Below are 22,921 nucleotides of genomic sequence, written 5' to 3'. Positions count from 1 at the left end.
TATGAGTATGTTTGTTATTATTGTGATTCTTGTACTATAAAAGATGTTTAGAAACTTTTGGCTAAACAATCTTGTTTGGGCCACAATATTATAGTCAAGTTTGCTAGGATACTTGATCATGTATTTTACTCGTCACAGGATGATTTGGGGGAGCACGTGTTGGTAATTTGAAAATTTTTTGGTGAAAAAATGTACTGTAGGGGCGGTTGGTACTATAACTGCCCCTACAAATAGGTATTATAGGGGCGGCTGGTACTGTAGCCGCCCATACAAATCGATTTTTTAGGGGCGGCTGATAACACCAGCCGCCTCTACAAATCGATTTGTATGGGCGGTCTGGGAACCGCCCCTACAAATGCATGATTTGTAGAGACGGTATGATAGGGGCGGCTGGCCGAGCCGCCTCTACAAATCATCGCCAGCCGCCCCTGCAAATGCTTTTTGTAGTAGTGCCTCCTAGCCACCTCGATCATCCTCTTCATCGTGGCCGCCGGGCAGGACAACACTATCATGAAGCCAATTAATCTGTCCTTATCGACGATGGACAACTACGTCGACGGCAGCCAGTACAAGAAGAACCTGGACGAGCTCCTGGCGGCGCTCCCCACGGCGACCGGTGACAACGGCTAGTTCTACAAGGGCAGTGCCGGGGCGGGGGCCGACGAGGCGTTCGGCCTCATCATGTGCTTCACGGACCACAACGCGGCGCACTGCCTCGACTTCCTGACCGGGGCGCCTGCCGGGATCACGATGGTGTGCCCGAGTAGTCGGAACGTGAGTGCGGCGTACGACGCGTGCATGCTCTGGTGCTCGGCGTGTTCCTCGAGCACACATCCATCACCGGGGTGCCAGTGACCCCCGAAGCGTTATGGGCGGCCTAGGTGCCGCTGGTGAGCAAGCTCATGGGCGGCGTCGCAGCTTCGCTGCTGCGGATTTTCAACAACAGCACGCCATACTCGGGCACGGGCGCGCGGAAGATGTACGGGCTGGCCCAGTGCACCAGGGACCTCAACACCAGCGAGTGCGCGAGCTACATCTCGAGCTATGCCAACTTGTTGGTGCAGCTATTTGACAACAACACCGGAGGCGCCATCAAGGGGTACAGCTGCTACCTTGTCTACCTGCTCGCCCCGCTAGACAACATCACCTTGCCGCCGGCGCCGGCATCGGAGCCACCTCCACCGCTGCCTTCTTCTCTAGGTAAACATCTTCATCTATCGATTGATGCGCCACTGTAATATAATGCAACAGAGTTGACGCTGTCTTTTTCACCACCACAGAAGCTTCGAAGACAAGGATCGTGATCAGTGTGTCCACCGATTCCGTCTTGACCTTGGTCGTTATTCTGGGCTTTTCCATATGGCTCCTTCTCCGACGACGGAGGAAACAGGCAAGAATCCTTGAGGAAGCGAGGGAGAAAGAGCTGGGATTGGGAGACTACGGTGGCTTCTCCGACGAGGAGCTAGAGATGGAAGACGAGTTCAAGAAAGGGACCGGACCCAAGCGGTTCCACTGCAGCAAACTCGTTGTTGCCATCGGCAACTTTGCCGATGACAGGAAGCTCAGGGAAGGAGGATTCGGATCGGTGTACATAGGATTCTTGAAGGAGATTAACCTTCACGTCGCCATCAAAAGGGTGTCCAAGGGCTCGAAGCAGAGGAGGAAGGAGTATGCCATGAAGGTGAGGATCATCAGCCTGATAGATGCATAACAGGATCGCTAGCCATACATCTAGCATACACACTGATATTTGATGAAGTGTAAATCTAGAACATAAGCTAAAGCGAGAAACAGAGAGAGAGAGGGAGGGGTTATGGATGTGTAAACCATCGGCCGCTTTCGTAGAAGATGAGCTTGCCATGGCGCCCTTGTCGGTGACGTAGTGAGGTCCGGCGGTGAAGTTGCGGACATAGTAACGGTGGTGCAGAGGCGGCGGTGGCTGGTGGCGGTATTCCCGTCGCTGGCAACGCCCCCTCACTAGATTAGTTTAGGGACTGTAGGTGGGGCGTCTGGCGGCTCAGGTGAACCTCGTGCCTTATACCCCGGCCCCCACCTCCCTTTTATGGCGCTATGCGATAGGGGCCCACCAACTATGGAGCAGTTGGGCACCCCCGATCAGAGCGCGGATTCAAGGGCCTAATTGAGCATTGGGCCAATTGAAAGAGATCAATCTAATATTCTCCCCCGTGATCTCACCTTATGACTTAAACTTAACTTACTTTATCTTGTTCTCATTCTATCATAGATCAGTGCATAGAGCATGCCTCATCATCACGGTTAGTTGCCATTAGATTAAACAGCTACAATGCACCTCTCTGTTTCAAAACAGATTCTCAACTAGGCCCTTATAGTCCAAAAATCATAGGCTTTCCCTCAAACCCATGTCGGCTAAGTGTTCTCTGAACACGCTAGGTGGTAAGCCTTTTGTAGGTGGATCCACAAGCACCTTTTCTGTTCTTATATGCTCAAGACTAATTATATGATCCCGGACTGGTGCAGCTCATTGGCTGGTGCCACGGCGGCGGCGAGCTGCTCCTCGTTTATGAGATGATGCCCAATGGCAGCCTTGACAAGCACCTCTACAGCACCAGCAACACTACGCTTCTGCCATGGCTGCTCTAGCACGAGATTGTGCTGGGCCTAGGGTCATCCCTCCTCTACCTACACGAGGAGTGGGAGTAGTGTGTGGTACATAGGGACATCAAGCCGAGCAACGTCATGCTGGACACGTCCTTCCATGCCAAGCTCGGTGACTTCAGGCTCGCTAGGCTCATCGACCATGGCCGGGGCTCACACACCACTGTGCTCACTAGAACCTTGGGGTACAAGACCCGGAGTGCTTGATCACTGGCAACGCGAACGCCGAGTTGGACATCTATAGCTTGGCATCATCCTCCTAGAGATCACCTGCGGCAGGTGGTCTGGCTTGCCGCGAGGAAGAAGACGTGATCCACATCGTACAGTGGGTGTGGGAGTGCTATGGTAGGGGAGCCATCCTAGAAGCCACCGACGCAAGGCTGAAGGGTGAGTTCGACACCCAGGTGATGGAGATGGTGATGTGTTACGGCTCAAGATACTGAACTGCATCCGACAATGGAAGATGAGGCCGCAACACATGGGTCTGGGCAGCACCCAAGGCACTCCAACAGAGCAAGGGCGCCGAGCACGTGTACCAGCGGGGACGAATGGGCGAAGGCGTGATCCAGCTGCCTACCTGGGATTACATATATGTAATAGGATAGAAGAGAGAGGCTTATGGGAAAACTTGTAACAATTGACTTGCCCCTCCTGCAAGCCTCCTCTAAGCCCAACCCCATGCTTTGCTCCTCTTCCCCCACTCTGATCTACTGCTACTTGCCTGAATCTTATAGAACCTATCATTGGTCGTAACAAATTGGTACTTAGAGCCCCCGATTCTTTGGCCGATTTTTGGCTTCCTCCAACTTGATCTGGGATCGTCACCCCCGACGGATGGTTGATCATCCTCGGTGCTTCGGCAACGAGTGATGAACCCATAAGTCCATGTCGAGGCTGATCTGATCGGTGCAGGAGTGAATCGCCAGAATCCGATCCACCCTGGAGCCCCACCAAATCAACCATGAGCATTTCACCCGCTTTCGCAAGTAGCTCAGCACCATGGATCCCAACACCAAACTCATCCTCGATCAGCTCAAGTCTGTGCAATCCAACGTCTCCAATCGGATCGACGCAGTCGAGCACTCCATCGGCGCTCGTGTTGGCTCCCTGGAGGACGCCGCCAAGGTGTTCGACGCTTGGAAACCGACGATGGACGCCTCTATAGCAGAACTATGGGCGGAGATTGGAGCGTTTAGGAAGACAGAGGAGAAGGTGGAGTCGATGCGGGAGGAGATGACTGCGCTGCGCAAGTCTGTGAGCCGCTCCGTCCTTGACGCCATGCAGGCCACGCCGACCGGGGTTCTGCCACGTCCCAAGGTGTTCGCGGCGTGGATTCCCGCTAGCTAGACTCACTTCTGCCTGTTAGGGCCCCACGAGGAATCAAGTCACCGGGGATTTGAGTCTTCTGCTCGATCCCCGGTCAAGGGTATGTTCATTCCACCCGATCCCGATCCTAAACCCAAATTGTATCGATCCTATTCGAGCTCGGCTCTCATCGCTGGCACTCATGGTGGTTCGGGTGGGGTGCACGGGTCTCATGATTATCGTTGTTATGAGGATGGGGATGGGGGAAATCATCACCTACCTAAAATCAATTTTCCTCCATTTGATGGATCCAACCCAAAATTGTGGCTCGGGCGTTGCTTAGATTATTTTGAGATGTACTTTGTCCCGCATCGCTGCTGGATCAAGGTGTCCACCATGCACTTGTCTGGCGCTGCGGCGTGTTGGTTGCAATCAGTTGAGGAGCAAGTTCGCTCGGGTAGCTGGGAGCTGTTTCAGGAGCTGGTCATGAACCGCTTTGGTAAAGACTAGCTTGAACTGCTAGTTCGTCAGCTCTTTCACATCCACCAATCAGCCCCGGTCCAAGAATATATTGACAAATTCACTAGGTTGGTAGATGGATTGCGTGCCAATTTACTATGGTCGTAATACTGATCCAATTTACTATGCTATGTGTTTTGTTGATGGATTGCGTGCCAACATTCGTGCTGCTATGCATATGCAACGTCCCCAGAATCTGGATACTGCCTGTGTCCTTGCTCTGTTGTGGGAGGAATTGGTGGACCCTGTTCGTAAGGAGCTTCAGCGACCTGAACCATTCACCTTCGCCAAGGCTCCCATGCGTGGGCCACCGCCGCCGCTGTTCAATCAGCTACCATGCCTGGACCGTCAGGACAAGCCGGTGCTGCCGCATCTGGCCCCTAAACGACGTGCTCGTGGTATGGATGACAAGCTCTCCACGTTGCGTGATTATTGGCACGCCCGTGGCTTCTATTTTAGGTGTGGCAAGAAATGGTCACGTGACCATCGATGTCCTGAAGCAATCCAGCTGCATGCTTTGCAAGAACTCTGGGAGGTTTGTTTTTCTAGGGACTGTCAGGAGGATGGCTATGATGATTGTCTAGAAGCTGGCACTGATGAAGCTCAGTTGTGTCTTGCAATATCTATGGCTGCTTCTGGAGGTCCACCCTCTGTCACCTCTAATCAGTTCATGGGGCACATTCAGGGTCACCCAGTTCGCATTCTCATTGATTATGGCAGTAGTCACACTTTTGTCAGCTCTGCACTTGCTGCTCAGTGGCAAGGTCAGTCTATTCTCTCGCCTCCACTCAAGGTCATGGTGGCTGATGGTTCGCAGTTGCTCTCCTCCTCTCAATTCCAGAACCTCATTTGGACAGTTCAGGCTCATGATTTTGTCTCTCAAGCTAAGGTGTTGTTGCTATCTTCTTATGAGCTAATTGTGGACATGGATTGGTTGGCTTCTTATAGTCCAATGAACATTGATTGGCAGCACAAGTGGCTGCTTATTACACAAGGGCAGAACCAATGTTTCTTGTAGGGTTCTCTCTCAGCTCTGCCTCCAGGTTCAGTGGTGTAAGTATCTACAGTATTGTCGGATGACTCTATTACATGTCAGGAAGCAGTACCACCGGAGGTCTCGGCACTCTTAACTGAATTTCAGTCAGTATTTGCTCCTCCTTCAGGTTACCCTATAGCCCATGATTGTGATCATGCCATTCCATTGCTACTGGGAGCCAGTCCCTTCTCGGTCCGCCCATATCGCTATCCCCCAGCTGTCAAAGATGAAATCAAGCGACAAATTTCAGATATGCTACAGTCGGGAATCATTCAGCACAGTAACAGCCCCTTTTCCTCATCTGTGTTGCTAGTCAAGAAAAAGGACGATACCTTTCGCTTTTACGTTGATTTCAGACAGCTTAATGCTATTACTGCTAAAGCTCAATATCCGGTGCCCGTTATCAAGGAGCTACTGGATGAGTTGACCCATGCCTCTTGGTTTTCCCATCTGGATCTCACAACCGGGTATCACCAGATACATTTGAAGACCGGAGAAGAATTTAAGACTACCTTTCAGACACATTCTGGCCATTATGAGTTTCGGGTTATGGCCTTCAGCCTCACAGGAGCACCAGCAACCTTTCTGAAAGCTATGAATACCACCCTCCAGCCCCTCTTGCGCAAGTGTGTGTTGGTGTTTTTTGATGATATCCACATTTTTAGCCGTACCTATACAGAACACTTGGAGCACATTCGACAGGTGCTAGCATTACTGCAACATGATCAGTGGTAGGTCAAGATGTCCAAATGCCGCTTTGCTCAGCGTCGGTTACGCTATCTTGGGCACATCATTTTGGCTGAGGGTGTCGCCACTGACCCTGAGAAGATTATGGCAGTTGTGCAATGGCCTTCACCCAAAACAGTAAAAGATCTACGAAGTTTTTTGGGTCTCGCCAGTTATTACAGGCGTTTTGTCAGGAATTTTGGCATTATCTCGCATCCTCTGACTGAACTGTTACACAAGGGTGCTATTTTTGTCTGGATAGACTTGCAGGAGTAGGCATTCTCGGCTCTCAAACAGGCGCTTACATCTGCTCCAGTGCTTGCCCTTTCTGGCTTCAGTAAACCCTTTTCAGTTGAAACCGATGCATGTGGCACTGGTATTGGGGCAATGTTAATGCAGAGTGGGCATCCATTAGCCTATTTGAGCAGAGCTTTGGGACCTCGCTCACGGGGCTTGTCCACTTACGAAAAGAATATATGGCAATTCTGATGGCTTTGGAGTAGTGGCGCAGCTATCTTCAACATGGTGAATTTCACATCGTTACTGATCATCGCAGTCTTGTGCACCTCATAGAGCAATGATTATATACACCTTGGCAACAGAAAGTGTTTGCTAAATTGGTTGGCCTTCAGTATAAGATTGTGTATCGCAAGGGTTCTGACAGTGGTGCGACCGACACCTTGTCCCGCAATCCCACCTATCAGGTTGCTGCGGTTTCAGTCTGTCAGCCGCAGTGGCTTGAGGAAGTGATTTCAACCTATACACAGGATGTCCGTGCTCAAGAGCTCCTTACTAAGCTATCCATTGCACCTGATGCAGAACCTCATTTCACATTGAGGGATGGTCTGCTCCGTTATAACCATAGAGTTTGGGTGGGTCACAGCAAGGACCTACAGGGCAAATTGATTGCAGCAGTACATTCAACAGCTATTGGTAGACATTCAGGCGTCGTTGTCACCTATTGTCGTCTCAAACAGATCTTTGCTTGTCAAGGGATGAAGTCAGCTGTTTAGGCTTTTGTTGCTGCTTGCATTGTATGTCAACAAGCCAAACCTGATCGATCTAAACTTCTAGGTCTGTTGAAACCCCTTCCGGTTCCTGACAGAGCTTGGACAGTCATCTCGATGGATTTCATTGAAGGGCTTCCGTCCTCGGGCGGATTCAACTGCATTTTGGTCGTGGTGGATTTGTTCTCCAAGTATTCTCATTTTTTGGCCCTCAAGCATCCATTCACTACTGCCTCTGTTGCTCAGATATTCATCTCACAAGTCTATAAACTACATGGCCTTCCCCAAGCTATCATCTCGGATCAGGATAAGATCTTTACTAGCAACTTTTGGCGCGAATTATTCAAATTAGCTGGTGTGGAGTTGCATATGAGTACGGCATACCACCCACAGTCCGATGGCCAGACGGAGCACGTGAATCAATGTGTTGAAACATTTCCGCAATGTTTTACTCATGCATGTCCACGCACCTGGCGTCAGTGGCTGGACCAAGCCAAGTTTGGGTACAATACTAATTGGCATTCTGCTCTGGGGCGCTCACCATTTGAAGTTTTGTATGGATATCCACCACGGCACTTTGGGCTTGCCGTCAGCTCGGATGCCCCCATGACAGATTTGGCCACCTGGTTGTCTGACAGAGCTCTTATGACTGATGTGATTCATCAACATCTCAACCGTGCAAAGCAACGCATGAAGAAGTACGCCGATCAACATCGATCTGAGCGTCACTTTGAGGTCAACGATTGGGTGTTTGTCAAACTTTAACCGTACATTCAGTCTTCCTTGACCCAACGCGCAAATCAGAAGTTATCTTTCAAGTTCTTTGGGCCGTACCATGTGGTTGCACATGTGGGTACCATGGCCTATCGGTTGGAGATGTCGGCCTCTTCATCTGTGCATCCGGTCTTTCATGTTTCGCAATTGAAAAAGTCAGTCGGTGCTCATCATACTATCACATCTCATCCCCCTTCTGCAGATGTTATTTGGAGTATTCCTAAACGGATTTTGTAAGTCCACTCCGTGTTCAAAGGTACATGTTCAATCTCTCAGGGACTGATCAAATGGTCTAATTTACCAGCTTCTCTAGCCACATGGGAGGATCTGGAGCACCTCAGACAGCAGTTTCCTATCCACCGTCTGGAGTCGGCTTTGGCTCGCAAGGGGGAGGGGATGTTACGGCTCAAGATACTGAACTGCGTCCGACAACGGAAAATGAGGCCGCAACACATGGGCCTGGGCCGCACCCAAGGCACTCCAGCAGAGCAAGGGCGCCGAGCACGCGTGCCAGCAGGGACGAATGGGCGAAGGCGTGATTCAGCTGCCTACCTAGGATTACATATATGTAATAGGATAGAAGAGAGAGGCTTATGGGAAAACCTGTAACAATTGACTTGCCCCTCCAGCAAGCCTCCTCGGAGCCCGACCCCGTGCTTTGCTCCTCTTCCCCCACTTCGATCTACTGCTACTTGCCTGAATCTTATAGAACATGTCGTTGGTCGTAACATGATGGTCGTCGGACTCTGGTGCGCGCACCCTAAACGGAGCCTCTGGCCGTCCATCAGGCAAGCGGCAAGCCATGAACGTGCTGCGGTCTGAGGCGCCACTGCCCAATCTGCCGGCGGGATGCCGGTGGCCACATACGTGCCACTGTTAGATTATTTTAACTGAAATGTGGCCCATGTAAAGGAAATTATTTTTTATTAAATGTCTTAGTGTTATGGTTGCTAGACTTATCTAAATTGAATTAATTTTAATTAATTATTCCAGTGCTTTAAGATCCGTGCAAAAAAATAATTTAAAGAGGACAACCGGAGCAAAACTTACGAGAGAAATAAGAGGAACTTTTTGAATTTGGCAAAGCAACCTGAGGACGGGGCCTTCAGGATAAAAGTTGTTAATTAACATTCCTTAGCGGTGACTAAACTCATGATGGTGTTTATAGCTGTTGTTTGAGTTATTTGAGCGGTCCTCAGTCTCTTTGTTTTTCTTGTGGCTGTTGGGCCTCTACTTTTGGGTTCACTTTGCATCATGTATCAATCCCTGAATCAATACCATACGCACAGATCAAAAAAGATGTGGCCGCTCGTCCGCATCGCGCGCCGCGTGCCTCCGCCCCACTCTACCTCGCTATTCCTTCCACCAGATCCACTGCGCGGCGAGAGATCCAATGGTGGTGGGGACTGTGGCGCCGGCTGCAGGGCTACGTGGGGCTGCATGTCTTGCGTGGAGCCCACGATACCAGGGGCCACGAAGGGGTCCCCACCGGCCTCTAGTAGGCGGAGTCCATCTGGTCGATGTTGGCGCTGGTCGATGGTGGCGACGGCACGGCTGCCTCCGGTGAACTCCAGACACTGTCGAGCCTCCATTTTGTAAGCAGCAAGGAGATGTTGCCATGTGCCGAAAATGCATGTTGCAAGCGTATATTTTAAGTGTTTCGGATGTTTCAGAGGTATGTTGCAAGTATTTCAGATGAATGTTGCAAAAGTAGATCGGAATGTTGCATATGTTGCAATGGTTGTACACGTATGTTGCAAAGGTCTGTTCCCAATGTTTCATCTATTTTTTTGACGTATTGTTCCAGGTGTGTTTATCTGGATATTGCATACGTTGCACACATATGCTGCAAGTGTTTTACTTGGATATGGCGTATGTTTGTAATGGTTTTCAAGTGTGTTTCATGTGTTTTTACAACTGTTTCAGAAGCATGTTTTAAGTGTTTCATTTGTCTTCAGACGTATGTTGCAAGTGTTGTATCAGGATGTTTCAAAAGTAGATCGGGTGTTACACATGTTGCAATGCGCGTGAGAAGTAGAGGGGACATGAGCGGTCCCCGCGCGTGGTCTGGCGGCATAGGCGGCGCGGGCTCTGCATGGGCATGTGAAACCTAGGCACAGGCGGGGGCGTGCTGTTTTTGTTTTTTGTTTTTTTGCGAGCGCGGGCATTAGAGTGCTGGTGTGGGGAAATGTAGTGCAGTGTGCGCGTCCGGATGTGGGCCTCGGGCCGGACGTCCGGGTGCTAGTCGTCCCGACTCTTTTCCTGCACATTCAGGAAAAAAAACTTAAGTTCAAAACGGTTGTGAAAATTTGGCTAATGTACAATTGAGAAGACGGAGCTACTCTCATGTCATCGCCATGGATATCAAGCTGGACCGAATGGTGATGTCAAGGTGAACCAGGCGTAAACTTAAAAGAGAGCTAAGGAACTTGGATAGTTAATTATTTCTCGAGGAATGAAGGTCAACAAGAGATAATTCAAGACTTCCTTGATTATACTCGGTAGAAATAACTATATAGCTTAAAGATAGGAATGAAAAAAAAGGAATAGAAGAGAGATACAACAATAACGTACTTTAAGCCAAAAAATTGTTTGACGATAGCTATATAAAGTCATGAAGGTCAAAATTTAGAGGAAGCCTCAACGCGATGGCTGAGTGCCCTGGTGATAGCTATATAAAGTCATGAAGGTCAAAATCTAGAGGAAGCTCCCACCTTCCCGTCTGCCGGCAACCTCCCTGGCGCCGGCGTCCACCCCCCCCCCCCCCCCCCGCCCTCTGATGGCCTCCTCGCCTAGCGCCCTCCAGATCTGCCCCCACGCCTGCTGAGGGTGATGAGGTGGAGCTCAAGGACTAGGGAGACAGCGATGGCATCGACGATATCGAAGCTGCCCATCCAGTGCGTCTCCGGCCCCACTTGCTTGCAAATCCGGCGGATCCCCTGTTGGGCCTCCGGCAAATCCCCTGCTGCGGCCGCCATCATGTCCTCGATCCGCCCACCCCCTGCTCCAGTGCTTGGCACCCCTGTCCATGGAGATGCCGAGGCGCCGGCCAGGCTTAAATCTGTCCTGGTCCGGCCTGCTACGCCCTCTTCACCTGGGATGCTGGTGTGGCAGCCGATGGATCAACACAGGCCTTCCACCGCGGGATCCCTGGGCTCCATGGCGCCTCGCCCCGCGCCGCCGACCACCCCGGCTGGGAAGAGTCTTTACTCTGGCTCTGGCTCACGTTGGGAGCCGGGACAACCATAGAGTGAAGGAGATGCAGAGCGACCTTCTTTCACCAGAATGGCAAAGAGCGAAGACTGGGCGTCGTCAAAGGACAGAGACCACGCCGCTTCGGGACGCCTCTATTCCCATGCAGAAGCCCAAGCGCGCGTCGGGAGCTCTGCCAGCAAGGCCTTCATTAAGCGCCTAGTCGGACGCTGCTTCCGATGCCTGGCCCTCGACCATCAGGTTGCTCAGTGCCGGGATCCCGTTCATTACCTCGCGTGCAAGGGTGTTGGACACATCTTGCGCTCTTGGCCTCCTGCCCTTCTCGTTGTCCGCGCACCATCTCCTCCGAGCTCCGCGCCCGGCTAAGGTTCCCCGAGAGAGCGTCCGCAGCCACATCTCGTTCGCCCCTCTGCACCACCACAACACCACCGGCGCCACCACCAAGCCTAGGATGGAGTTTGCCCCTCGACACGCCCTCCAGCACCCCGCATGGGGCCTTGTCTCCTTCGTCACTACTGAGGCCATGACTCATGAGGCAAACCGACTGCGAGCCCATGCCGTGCTCATTTCCTCGTTGGCGACGGGTTACCGCTCCAATGCCCTAGAGGTCTACTACGCTTTGGTTGGACAGTTTGTATGTGACGCGGCACAACATCACGGTCACCAAGCACAGTCCGAACCTTTTCCTTGTGGAGTTCAAGGCTTCAATCTACCCCCGGAGAAGGATCACGCCATCTGCAAGGGGTCCATCGACATTGGGGGCTCCAACTTCCCGATCAATCCCTGGCGCTCGGCTAGGGGCGGGTCTGAGCAGTGAGCACACATGATGGTACCACGTCAAGGTGACCATGGATAACGTCCCCTTGGAGGCCTGGAACGCGGATAGTGTGCGGCTCATCCTCGGCAACGCTTGTATCCTAGACAGGTTGGATAGCCGGACCCTGGCGCGAGACTCTACTGATTTCCTCACCTTCTAGGCGCCAACGATCGTCTCCTTCGACTGGGCGCCGGGTGTCCTCGACGGTTGGCCTACACCGGGCTGGCAGGCGCCTCCCTCTGGATGCCACGCTCCGCCCACACCCATGCCGCACAGGGACCATGACCTAGACGATGACTTGTAGCTAGGATCCGCGGCACCGCAACTGCGCTGCTCCAAAGAGCTCCAGGGTTCGCCAACTCTTCCCCGCATGCGCCTCCGAACGTGCGGTACGCGTTCGCACGCGCTCTCCGCCTTCCTACCACCAGGCGCTTCTTGGCGACCACAAAGCCATAGACCGTGGGCGTGACCTAAGTCGCTCACCCGTGAGGACCGGACGCAGGAGGGACTACATCTCCCATGCCTCAGAAGACTAGGAGAGCCGCCGCTCACGCTCTCTAGTCCGTCGGGATGGGCTCTGGAGTCTGGACAGCGGACCTACAGCCGCGCGCCCAGCCGGTGAGCCCCCTTTGGTTGACCAGTGTAGGGAAGTGGATGTGCCGGTGTCTCAGGGCAGTCCATCAGGGAGGACCCAATAATGGTCCAAGAATCCTACTTCGCCCTATAAGGACCAGCGGTGCCTATGCTACCGGATGACAACGACGGCGCGCTCTGCCCGCCAACCTGCAGGCAGTCTGCACGCTCTGGGTTGGTGAGAGCTCACGGTGCCGCCTCGAGACCCAGCCCAGCACCTACCAGCCCGAGGTGCTCTTTGGGCCTAAGGCTGGGCAAAAATACTTAAGCTCGTTAGCTCGCTCGGCTCGTGACTGATTTGACTCGGCTCGTTATGATAACGAGCCGAGCCGAGCCAAGATTTTAGCTCGTTAGTTATAACGAGCCAACTCGAGCCAGCTCGCGAGCTAAACGAGCCAAGCTTTAAGGAAAAAAAGTATCAAAACTTATATTAGTTTTTGTATTACTTCATGTCTTGCACTTTACAATTGACTGGTAACTGGTCTAGACACTATAAATGGACTGGTAACTGGTCTAGATGCATTTATTTTATATTATTATTATTCTCAAACTTTAGATAAATGCAAATATTATATTTTGTGTATTTTTTGTACCTGGCTCGCGAGCTTAACAAGCTAACTCGAGCTTTTAACGAGCCGAGCCGAGCTGGCTTTCTGGCTCGTTAGGATAATAAGAAGCCGAGCTAGCTCGTTATCTTAACGAGCCAGAACGAGCCGAGCCGAGCCAGCTTGTTATCCAGCCTTATTTGGGCCACCCACGGACAACCTGTCCGACTTGGTCCACAAGATGGACATCGACACCGTACCGACTCACACAACGTCACCAAGCAGCCTGGCGGCGGGCGCAACCTCTGCCTCAGATGTTGATGATCCTGACGGCTTGCAGGGAGATGGTGAGGATGCTGTAGGCGAGCTGGAAGGTGATAATGGAGGCTCCTCCTTTTCGCAGTGGCCTCTTCAGGTGCATCCCGGCCCCTATCCTCCCGGCCGCAACCTGCACAACTGGATTCAGGTTCTTTGCTGAGTGTCTGAGGCACTCGGCAAAAGTCAAATTGTATTCGGCAAAGTCTTTGTCGAGTGCGGCACTCGGCAAAGTCTTTGCCGAGTGCGGCACTTGGCAAAGAACACACGGCAAAAAATTGATCGGCAAAACCCTCTTTGCCGAGTGTCTTTTATCGGGTACTCGGCAAAGGCTTTGCCGAGAGCCCCGGGGGCACTAGACCGAGTGCCAACCCTACAAGCACTCGGCAAATATTTTTTATTTTTTTTTAAAAAAAATTCTTTGCCGAGTGCCTTCTGTCCGGCCCTCGGCAAATATTTTTTATTTTTTTCTAAAAATTCTTTGCCGAGTGCCACCTGGCCGGTGCTCGGCAAAGTTTGAATTTTTTTTTAAAAAAATCTTTGCCGAGTGCCCTTTGGCCGGCACTCGGCAAAGTTTGATTTTTTTTTAAAAAAAATTATTTGCCGAGTGCCATGTTCATAGCACTCGGCAAAGCTAGAAAATAGTTTTCCGAGCGCCCATTTTTCCAGCTTGGCCGAGTGCTGTGACCATGACACTAACGGGGTCCTTTGCCGAGTGCAACACTCGGCAGAGTGTCCCAAAACAATAATTTTTAATTTTTTTTTACATTCCATCATGACAAATAAATTCATACAAACATATATCACATATATATATCTCATCCATCACATGTATATCTCATCCATCCACACATCCATCCGCACATATCACATCCATCACAATATATATCACATATATAATAATAAGTGCTCAAGTCCATCCAAATGAAACCACAAGTCCATCAAAGTCCACAAGTGCATCACAAGTATATCACAAGTCCATCACCAAGTGAACAATAAATGAAAAAAATACAACGTGCACTCATCTCGGCCACTGCGACTGTGGTGAAGGCCCAACTCCATCATTCGAAGGTGCATGAGGTGGATTATTCGAACCACCGTCAGATGGAGATGGCACAAAGGAGAAAAGATTGCATGTGAGACAAGATTATTTGGATAGCTAATCTAGGAAGGTAGAGGCCATACAAGCAAAGCACAAGCGAAAGTAAAAAACTTTCATACTCACAGGAGTAGCTGCAGCTGTAGGACGCAGAGGCGGAGGTGGAACCAACAGCCCAGCTGGCAGAGAGAAGCCCACACGTTGCCCAAGCCCTTGTAGGAACTCCGTAATGTCCCTCAGCCTCAGCGCCTGGGCCTGTCGCTCAACCTCCAGCTGGGCCGCCATCCTCTGCTGTCCTGGCCTCCAGCTCCTGACGTTGCCTCATTTCTTGTTCTAACCGGGCCTGCAATATTTCACTCCAATATTTCAGTAATGCAAAGCTAATTAAGGTGTGTAAAGATCAATGTATGACGAGTAAAATAGTAATAACCTCGAGTGCATCGACCCGGTGCTATGCAGCGGTCGACCGTGTGCGAATGGCCGAGCTCTCGCTCGTGCTCCGTGCTCGGATCTGGAAGAGAGGGAGTAGAGACCGTGTCGATGATGTCGTCACCAAGCCAGAACATCCCATGCTTCTTACCTTGCCCCGCCCTCATGACGGCCTCTCCATCGAAGTCCTGGGTGCTCGGATCGTGGTCTGACCCATGGAGCGACCTCGCCACCTCAGTGTACTCACTGATGTGGGAGTGGACGCTCGGGTTCGTGTATGCCTCGGGCGGGTCCTCCAGGTTGAAGGAGACATCGGACACCGCCTTGACCTTGTGGGCCATACACCATGCCTGGAAGTCCGAGCAAGCCTGGCCACTATGTGACGCCGACTGCAAGAAAGACAGCACGATGATTAGAAATCAGGCAGAACTGAGCGTCACAATAGATAAATGAATTCGCGTACCCATGCTTGTTTGTATCCGGCGAGGCTGCGACTGCCTTGATGGTGTGCTGGACCTTGCATCTACAAACGACGGTCCCGGGCATCCCTGTGCATCTTGAGGTACTCCTCCGTGAGCCACCTCTCCACCATCATCGCCCAGCACTCGGGATACGCTTGGCACCACCAGGGAATCATCTACACGTCATCAAGTATTGGACATATAAGAAGATCAAATTCAACCAACTTAATCTCAAAACGAATCAATATTGATGTTCTTCATTTACCTCAAGGTACTGCTCCCAGGTCAGCTGCATCTCTCTTGCGTCTTTCTTGGTTTTCCTCTCTCCAAGCTTCGACCCATAGTAGGTTACGATGGCCTGGATGCGCACCTTGTGATGCATGTTGGTGACGAGTTTTTTACAGGCTTTGGTAGTCACCTGCTCTGCCCTGGCCTCAAATCCCTCCTCGCATCTGTAATAAGTCTGCATACAAAAGCGATGTATCCATTCATTATTTCAAGAAAAGTCCAATGAATGCGACGTATTGAGCAATGTTGTGCGAGGGAGACTTACCCAAAACTCTGCCTTCACCCGCGCCGCCTTGTTGGGGTACTCCGCATTGAGGGCGACGGCGTAGTGGTCAAATGAGTAGGCCGGCTCCGTCTTTGATGCGTACGTGACAATGCCGCGGAAGTGTTGCCTGCACAGAAGACCTAGGATGCCATTGACTAGCCGTGCGCTACCACCCGTCACAACCACCTAGTTCCTGCACAAGTGATTAAGAAAAAATATTAGTTTTTTTTTTCATCATATCATATGAAGTAGTGGCGATAACATATAAAGTTACTTACTTTTGACCTTCGGGGCGAATCACTGGGCATTGGTGAGGAAGCGGAACCTGTGGAGGCTCACGGGACCTCGCAAGTAGACACCTGAAGAGGAGTCGAAGGAAGCGAAACTCGTGCCTGCTGCCTCCCCCTCCTCCTCCTCCTCCTTGTCCGTCTGCCAAACCAACTCCTCGTCCGACTCGTCCATGGGCACCACCTCCTCCTCCAGCTCCTCCTCACACGGCGTGGGAGGAGACGGCCCCCTCCTGCGATTGGCGGTCCTCCTCCTCCTCCTCCTCCTCCTCCTCCTGTCTGATCCCTCTGCTGCCCCCTCCGCCTCCCCCTGTAGCCGGTGTGGTCTTTGGTAAATCGAGTTCAAGGACCTATGACAGTCGCCCGCTATCTTTGTTCAATCACCTGCAATAAAAAAGAAAAACAAGACGTAATTAGAAATAGGTGCAAAAATGAACAAAACATAATTACAAAAAACATAGTAATACATGTATTAGAAATATATGCAAAAATGAATAAAACATAATTACAAAAAACATAGTATTACATGTATTAGAAATAATCTTCATGATTGAGATTAGCTGGATCATAGGTCTCATCATTACTATCAACATTGTCCAACTCATCAACACTATCCGAAGGAGGAATGTTGTCTTCATTGTCATTGCCTAAACATAATCGCTCAAGCATTTGTATGTCCTTCAGATTTCGCACCTCGTCTCCAGTGTCCTCGTCATCATCATTGTCTACTTCCATTCCTATCTCTTCGGTTAAGTCTATGTCAAACCTCCCTTGTAGCCCCTCTTCTTGATAGAACTCTCCATCATATGTGTTTGGGTTTAAGTTGTAATCTTCATCGTTTGGGATAGGTAGTTTACCATGTGGCGATACCTTGTGCACAATAGACCAACCCTTAAGATGCTCGGTGTCTTTGCACGCGTATGACGTATAATAAACCTAGACGGCCTGTTGAGCCACAATGTAGACATCTTTTCCTAGATAGATGAAATCCTGTCGAATCTCGACTAGCCCAAGCTTAGGGGTCCGTCTCGTTACTCTAGGATGAAACCAGTGGCATTTGAATATGACAGGAGTATGAGGTTTGGAACCATAGAATGATAGTTCATAGATTTCTTCAATTCTTCCATAATAGTCGAGTCCATCAGTGATGGGCGTAACAACTCCGCTGTTTGTGGTTTTTCGATTGGGGCGACTCTGCTCATAGCTTGCTGTGTGAAAACGATATCCATTCACATCATAACCGGTAAATGACTTGACCCTAATGGCACAGCCATTTGCAACCTATCTTAGCTCGTCACTTATAGGCGCATTAGTTTGGGCTTTCTGTTTGAACCAACAAATGAAATTGGGGCTCTTTGGTCCCGTACCCTGTGAAAGAAGGGTATCATTTTCTTGCAGGGTAGGTTGCCTTGATCCATGCCAGGATTGACGAAGAAATTCCCTGTACCAACGAGAAACAAGGGGGTTGGACGAAGAAACAAGGACATACGGCGAAATGAAACAAGTTCAGTTCAGAACTTACCCAATGAACGGCTACACCTCGATAAGGTTGGTCAACACATATAGCATGATACTGCGCCACTCTTCATTTTTTAATTGCTTAGTGGTTGATGCACTTGCGCTTTCGAGTTGTCCTTGGAAAAGGCTTAGGTTCGATTCATTTTCGCCAGCATTATAACGAGGGGGTGGATTATAAACGCTAGGAAGGTTCTCAGTGTAGTATTTCTCTGAGAAGTTCGACACCTCCTCTAGAATGTATGCCTCTGCAATGGAAGCCTCGATTTTGGCTTTATTTCTACATTTTTTGCGAAGAGTCTTCATACATCTCTGGATTGGATAGCACCAACGGTTCTGCATGGGCCCCTCCATCCATGCCTCATACGGGAGGTGCACAATCAAATGCTGCATCGGCAAGAAGTAGCCGGGTGGAAAGATCTTCTCCAACTTACAGAGCAACACGGGTGCTGCTTTTCCCAAGTCATCAATGACGGTCTGAGAGAGCTCCTTGGCACAAAGCTGGCGGAATAAGTAGCTCAACTCTGCCAGCACTTGCCAGACATGCTCCGGGACATAGCCTCGAACCATTGCCGGAAGAAACCACTCAATCCATATGTGGTAGTCATGACTCTTCATCCCGTTGACTCAGAGTGCCTAAGTTCACTCCCCTCTTTAGATTCGCTGCATACCCATCAGGGAACATTAGTGTCATGATCCATTCAAGTACTTCCCTCCTTTGGTCCTTTTTCAAGACGAAATCGGCCTTAGGCCTTCTCCAGGTCTTGCCACGACTAGGAGGTTGCATCTCTTGATTTGGTCTATCGCATAACGTTGCCAGGTCCACTCTAGCCTTAGGGTTGTCCTTAGGCTTTTTAATGTCCATGAGTGTTGCCCAAAGTGCATCAGCGACATTCTTTTCAGTGTGCATTACATCAATGTTATGTGGCAGAAGAAGGTCATCGAAATAGGGGAGCCTCATCATGCCCGAGATATGAGTCCACATATGTTGCTCACCATATCCCACAAAACCACCTTCTTCAATGGCCACGAGAGCATCTATCTGAGCATGAACCTCGGCACCAGTCATCATCCACGGTGCAGGGTTTGTCACTTTGACACCTTTCATAAAGTTCTTGATGTCTTGTCTGAATGGATGGTCAAGAGGTAGGAATTGACGATGTCTATCGAACGACGAATACTTGCCACCCTTCTACAAACCAAATGACCCTCACACCTTCCTTGCATATTGGGCATGGGAACTTCCCATAAACACACCAGGCGTAGAATATCCCATACGCTAGGAAGTCATGCAGGGAGTAGTGGTACCAAACGTGCATTTTGAAGGTTGTCTTTGTAGCTCGATCGTATGTCCATACCCCTTCGTCCCAAGCATGGACCAATTCATCAAACACGGGCTCCATGAACACACCCATATTACTCCCTAGGTGTCCAGGAATTATCAACGACAAGAATACGTTATGTCGTTGAAAGGAGACACCGGGGGGAGGGGGAGATTAAGGGGGATAACGAAGACGGGCCAACATGTGTATGGGGCAGCCATCATTCCATAAGGATTGAACCCATCTGTTGCCAGCACGACATGTACATTACGAGCCTCATCTGCTTTGTCACGATGTTTGTCATTAAAGCGGATCCAAGCTTCACCATCGGATGGATGTACCATCTTGTTAGGATTGTATCGTTTGCCATTTTTGTGCCATGTCATCTGTTTCGCGGATTTCTCGGTCATGTATAGCCATTGGATCCTCGGTTGGAACAGAAGGTACCGTAGGATTTTCACGGGGATCGTAAGTTGCCTCTTCTGGCCATCATCAGAGTCTACCTCAAGGTACCTACAGGATTTACACTTTGGATAGAACTTTGCATGCTCGTGTTCTTTCCTAAATAGGACGCACCCCTTCGGACAAGCATGTATCTGCTCATACGGCATCTTAAGTGCATGAAGGAGTTTCTGTGACTCATACATGCTCTTTGGCAGAATGTGACCCTCTAGAAGCAGGGTGCCAATCACGACCAACATCTTATCGAAGCCTTCTCGACTCAAGTTTAACTCGGACTTCAACCCCATTAAGCGTCCAATGCCATCCAGTTGAGACACCGTTGACCGATCGTGAAGGGGTTTATGTGCTGAGTCCATCAAGTCATAGAACGCCTGTGCGGCTGCCTCCATCTCCTCCTTCTCACGTCCCTCATCGAACTATCCTTGGTGAAAGTCATCTAACATGTCTGCTACCCCCGCATCAACATCAAAAGCCTCCACCCATGGTCTCACCACCTCCTCTCTCATATGATGGGCTTCACCATGGTGGACCCACCGGGTGTAGTCTGGCATAAATCCATTCTTCACAAGATGTTTACCCATTTCCACCTTGTTTACCCTTCTCATGTTTCCACATTTGTTGCAGGGACACAAAACTAGGCAATGTCCTTTAGCATCCTTGCCAAATGCACTGTTCAAGAAAGCATCGGTCTTGTTCATCCATTTCGTGGTGTAATCACTCTGACTTCTCTAGCCCATGTACATCCACTGACGGTCATCCATCCTCTAACATATGTATCAGTGAGTAATGTAACCATCAATTGCATCTACATGGTGTTCCTACTGTCTAATAGGTGAGGATAGGTTCTAATCCCACCCACGGATGTGTAGATGAGGTTAGTTTCCATGCTCTACTCCTATCCGAGACAGAATTTCGGCAGCACCTCCGCGCTGTTCTTTAGATACACATCCTGCCAAAGAAGAGTGCGTATCCGGAGAACAACAGGGAGGTGATGCCGAAACTCTGTCTCGGACCAGAGCAGACCATGGAAACTAACCCATCTACACATCCGCAGGCTATCCAAAAAATGTGGACAATCTGAAATAGATACGGTCATAGATATACAAAGACCTGCATACCTCCAACCGTATCTCTTTCGAACGGGAGACGCCTAACTGGGTTACGCGATCTACGACCATGATACGGAAAGAGGGGTTATACCTAGGGTGGCGGCGGAGTCAAGCTAGCGGGGCCGTGGTGGGTCGGTGCAGTGGCGAGGCGACGCGATGCAAGCAGACCAGCACGACGACGGGAACTCCGACTCGGCTCTGACGGGCTCTTCTCTACAAAAATGGAACAAAAAACTGTCATTTAAAAAAAATCGGTAGAACCTCCCCTGCACGGTGAGGTTTCCAAAACCTGCAAAAAACAACGGCACGATGGCCGACAAACACATATATCTCAAGAGAAGCCATGTAGTTTGGATATCAATCCATGCAGAAGAATATATCCAAGTAGTACCACTACTTCTACTACTACCTCCACTATTGCTACTACTACTACCACTAGTTCTACTACTACTACCCCTACTTCTAATACTACTACTACCACTAGCACTACTACTACAACTAATACTACTACAACTATCACTACCATGACAACAACAAGAGAGAGGGCATACCTGACGGGCGCCGGGGGTAGGGGCGGGCGGCGTCGGGGTTGGGGTCGGGGTCGCCGGAGTCAGAAACGGGGTCGGGCACAGGCGGCGTCGGGGCGGGCGGTCCATGGTGCGCGGCCGGGGGTAGGGCCGGCTCCTACTCCTCCCCTCCTCCCCCTCCTCCTCCTCCTCCTCCTCGGCTCCTCCTCGCCTCCTCCCCTCCTCCACCCGCCAGCGTTGGTGGGCCCGCGTGGGCGAGTTGGCCACGCTCAGCCACACATGGGCGTGGGGGCGGGGGCAGGCGCCGGCGCGTGGCGCGGGGAGGGGCTGTGGCTAGCAGCGTGGGTGCACGGGCGGCCTGGCGTCACGGTGGCGCCGGCACGCGGGCGTGGGCGTGTGTGCGTGTGTACGGGGTGTGTGGGCCGGCCCAGCCGGCAGAGTTAAATCCCCCCTTTGCCGAGTGCCCCCGATCTGGCACTCGGCAAAGGTTTTTTTAATTTTTTTAACCGCCTCTTTGCCAAGTGTCACTTGGCCTAGCACTCGGCAAAGAAGGTTTTTTTTTAAAAAAATTCTTTGCCGAGTGTCCCAGATCTAGCACTCGGCAAAGTTTTTTTTTTGAAAAATACTTTGCCGAGTGCTCCTGACACGGCGCTCGGCAAAGATTCAATATTTTTCTTTGAAATGTCTTTGTCGAGTGTCCACTGATTCGGCACTCGACAAAGATAGGAATTGAAAAAATTACTTTTTTTTGAAATACCTTTGCCGAGTGCCCCTATGAAGGCACTCGGCAAAGAGGAAATTTCTAAAAAAAAAATCAAAAATTCTCTTTGCCGATCGCCTTATTCTTGGCAGTCGGCAAAGACTCCCTTTTTTTGTTTTTGGCCTCCAATTTTTTTGTGCAGCCCTTTTAAAGTACCAGGACTATCATTTTTTGAATTATTTTTTAAAGTACCATCAATTTGGAGGCTGCACAAAAAATTTGGAGGCCAAAAACAAAAAAAAAACTTTGCCGAGCGCCGGGGCATGGCACTCAGCAAAGAGGGTCTTTGCCGAGTGCCAAGAATAAGGTGCTCGGCAAAGAGGATTTTTGAATTTTTTTAGAAATTTCCTCTTTGGCGAGTGCCTTCACAGGGGCACTCGGCAAAGACATTTCAAAAAAAAAAATTGAATCTTTGCCGAGCGCTGTGTCAGGGGCACTCGGCAAAGTATTTTCCAAAAAAAAATATTTGCCGAGTGCCTAACAGCAGGCACTCGACAAAGAAGGACGTGGCCGAACACCGTTACGCGGGACAGCCTATGCCGAGTGCCGCGCTTTTGCCGAGAGCCTGGCACTCGGCAAAGAAGTCATTTACCGAATGCCTTTTTTGCCGGCACTCGGCAAAAAAAACTCTTTGCCGAGTGCGGCACTCGGTAAAGAAGGTCTTTGTCGAGTGCTCGATTTTTGACACTCGGCAAAGCAGTTTGTACTCGGCAAAGGCCCTGTTTCCGGTAGTGCTGCCTCGCCTACCCTGTGGGCACAGGAAAGCTGCTACCAGGGACAAGCACAAGCCGGCGGTCTCCACCAGATCCAGCACTCGCCTGGCGTCCAAGCCCTCTTCTGTTCCGGTCGCAAGGCGCGCCCAGCAGAAGC

The 22,921-nt window shown here is 50.6% G+C and overlaps 1 pseudogene; it reads left to right on the top strand.

Annotated features, from left to right (window-relative positions):
- The first annotated feature begins 510 nt into the window (after positions 1 to 510).
- On the top strand, positions 511 to 8,884 carry LOC136507718 (L-type lectin-domain containing receptor kinase IX.1-like; annotated as a pseudogene).
- The last annotated feature ends 14,037 nt before the right edge of the window (positions 8,885 to 22,921 follow it).

The sequence above is a fragment of the Miscanthus floridulus genome, chromosome 15, assembly GCF_019320115.1.
Source record: "Miscanthus floridulus cultivar M001 chromosome 15, ASM1932011v1, whole genome shotgun sequence".
NCBI lineage: Eukaryota > Viridiplantae > Streptophyta > Magnoliopsida > Poales > Poaceae > Miscanthus > Miscanthus floridulus.
This window is presented reverse-complemented; position numbering and strand designations above follow the sequence as displayed.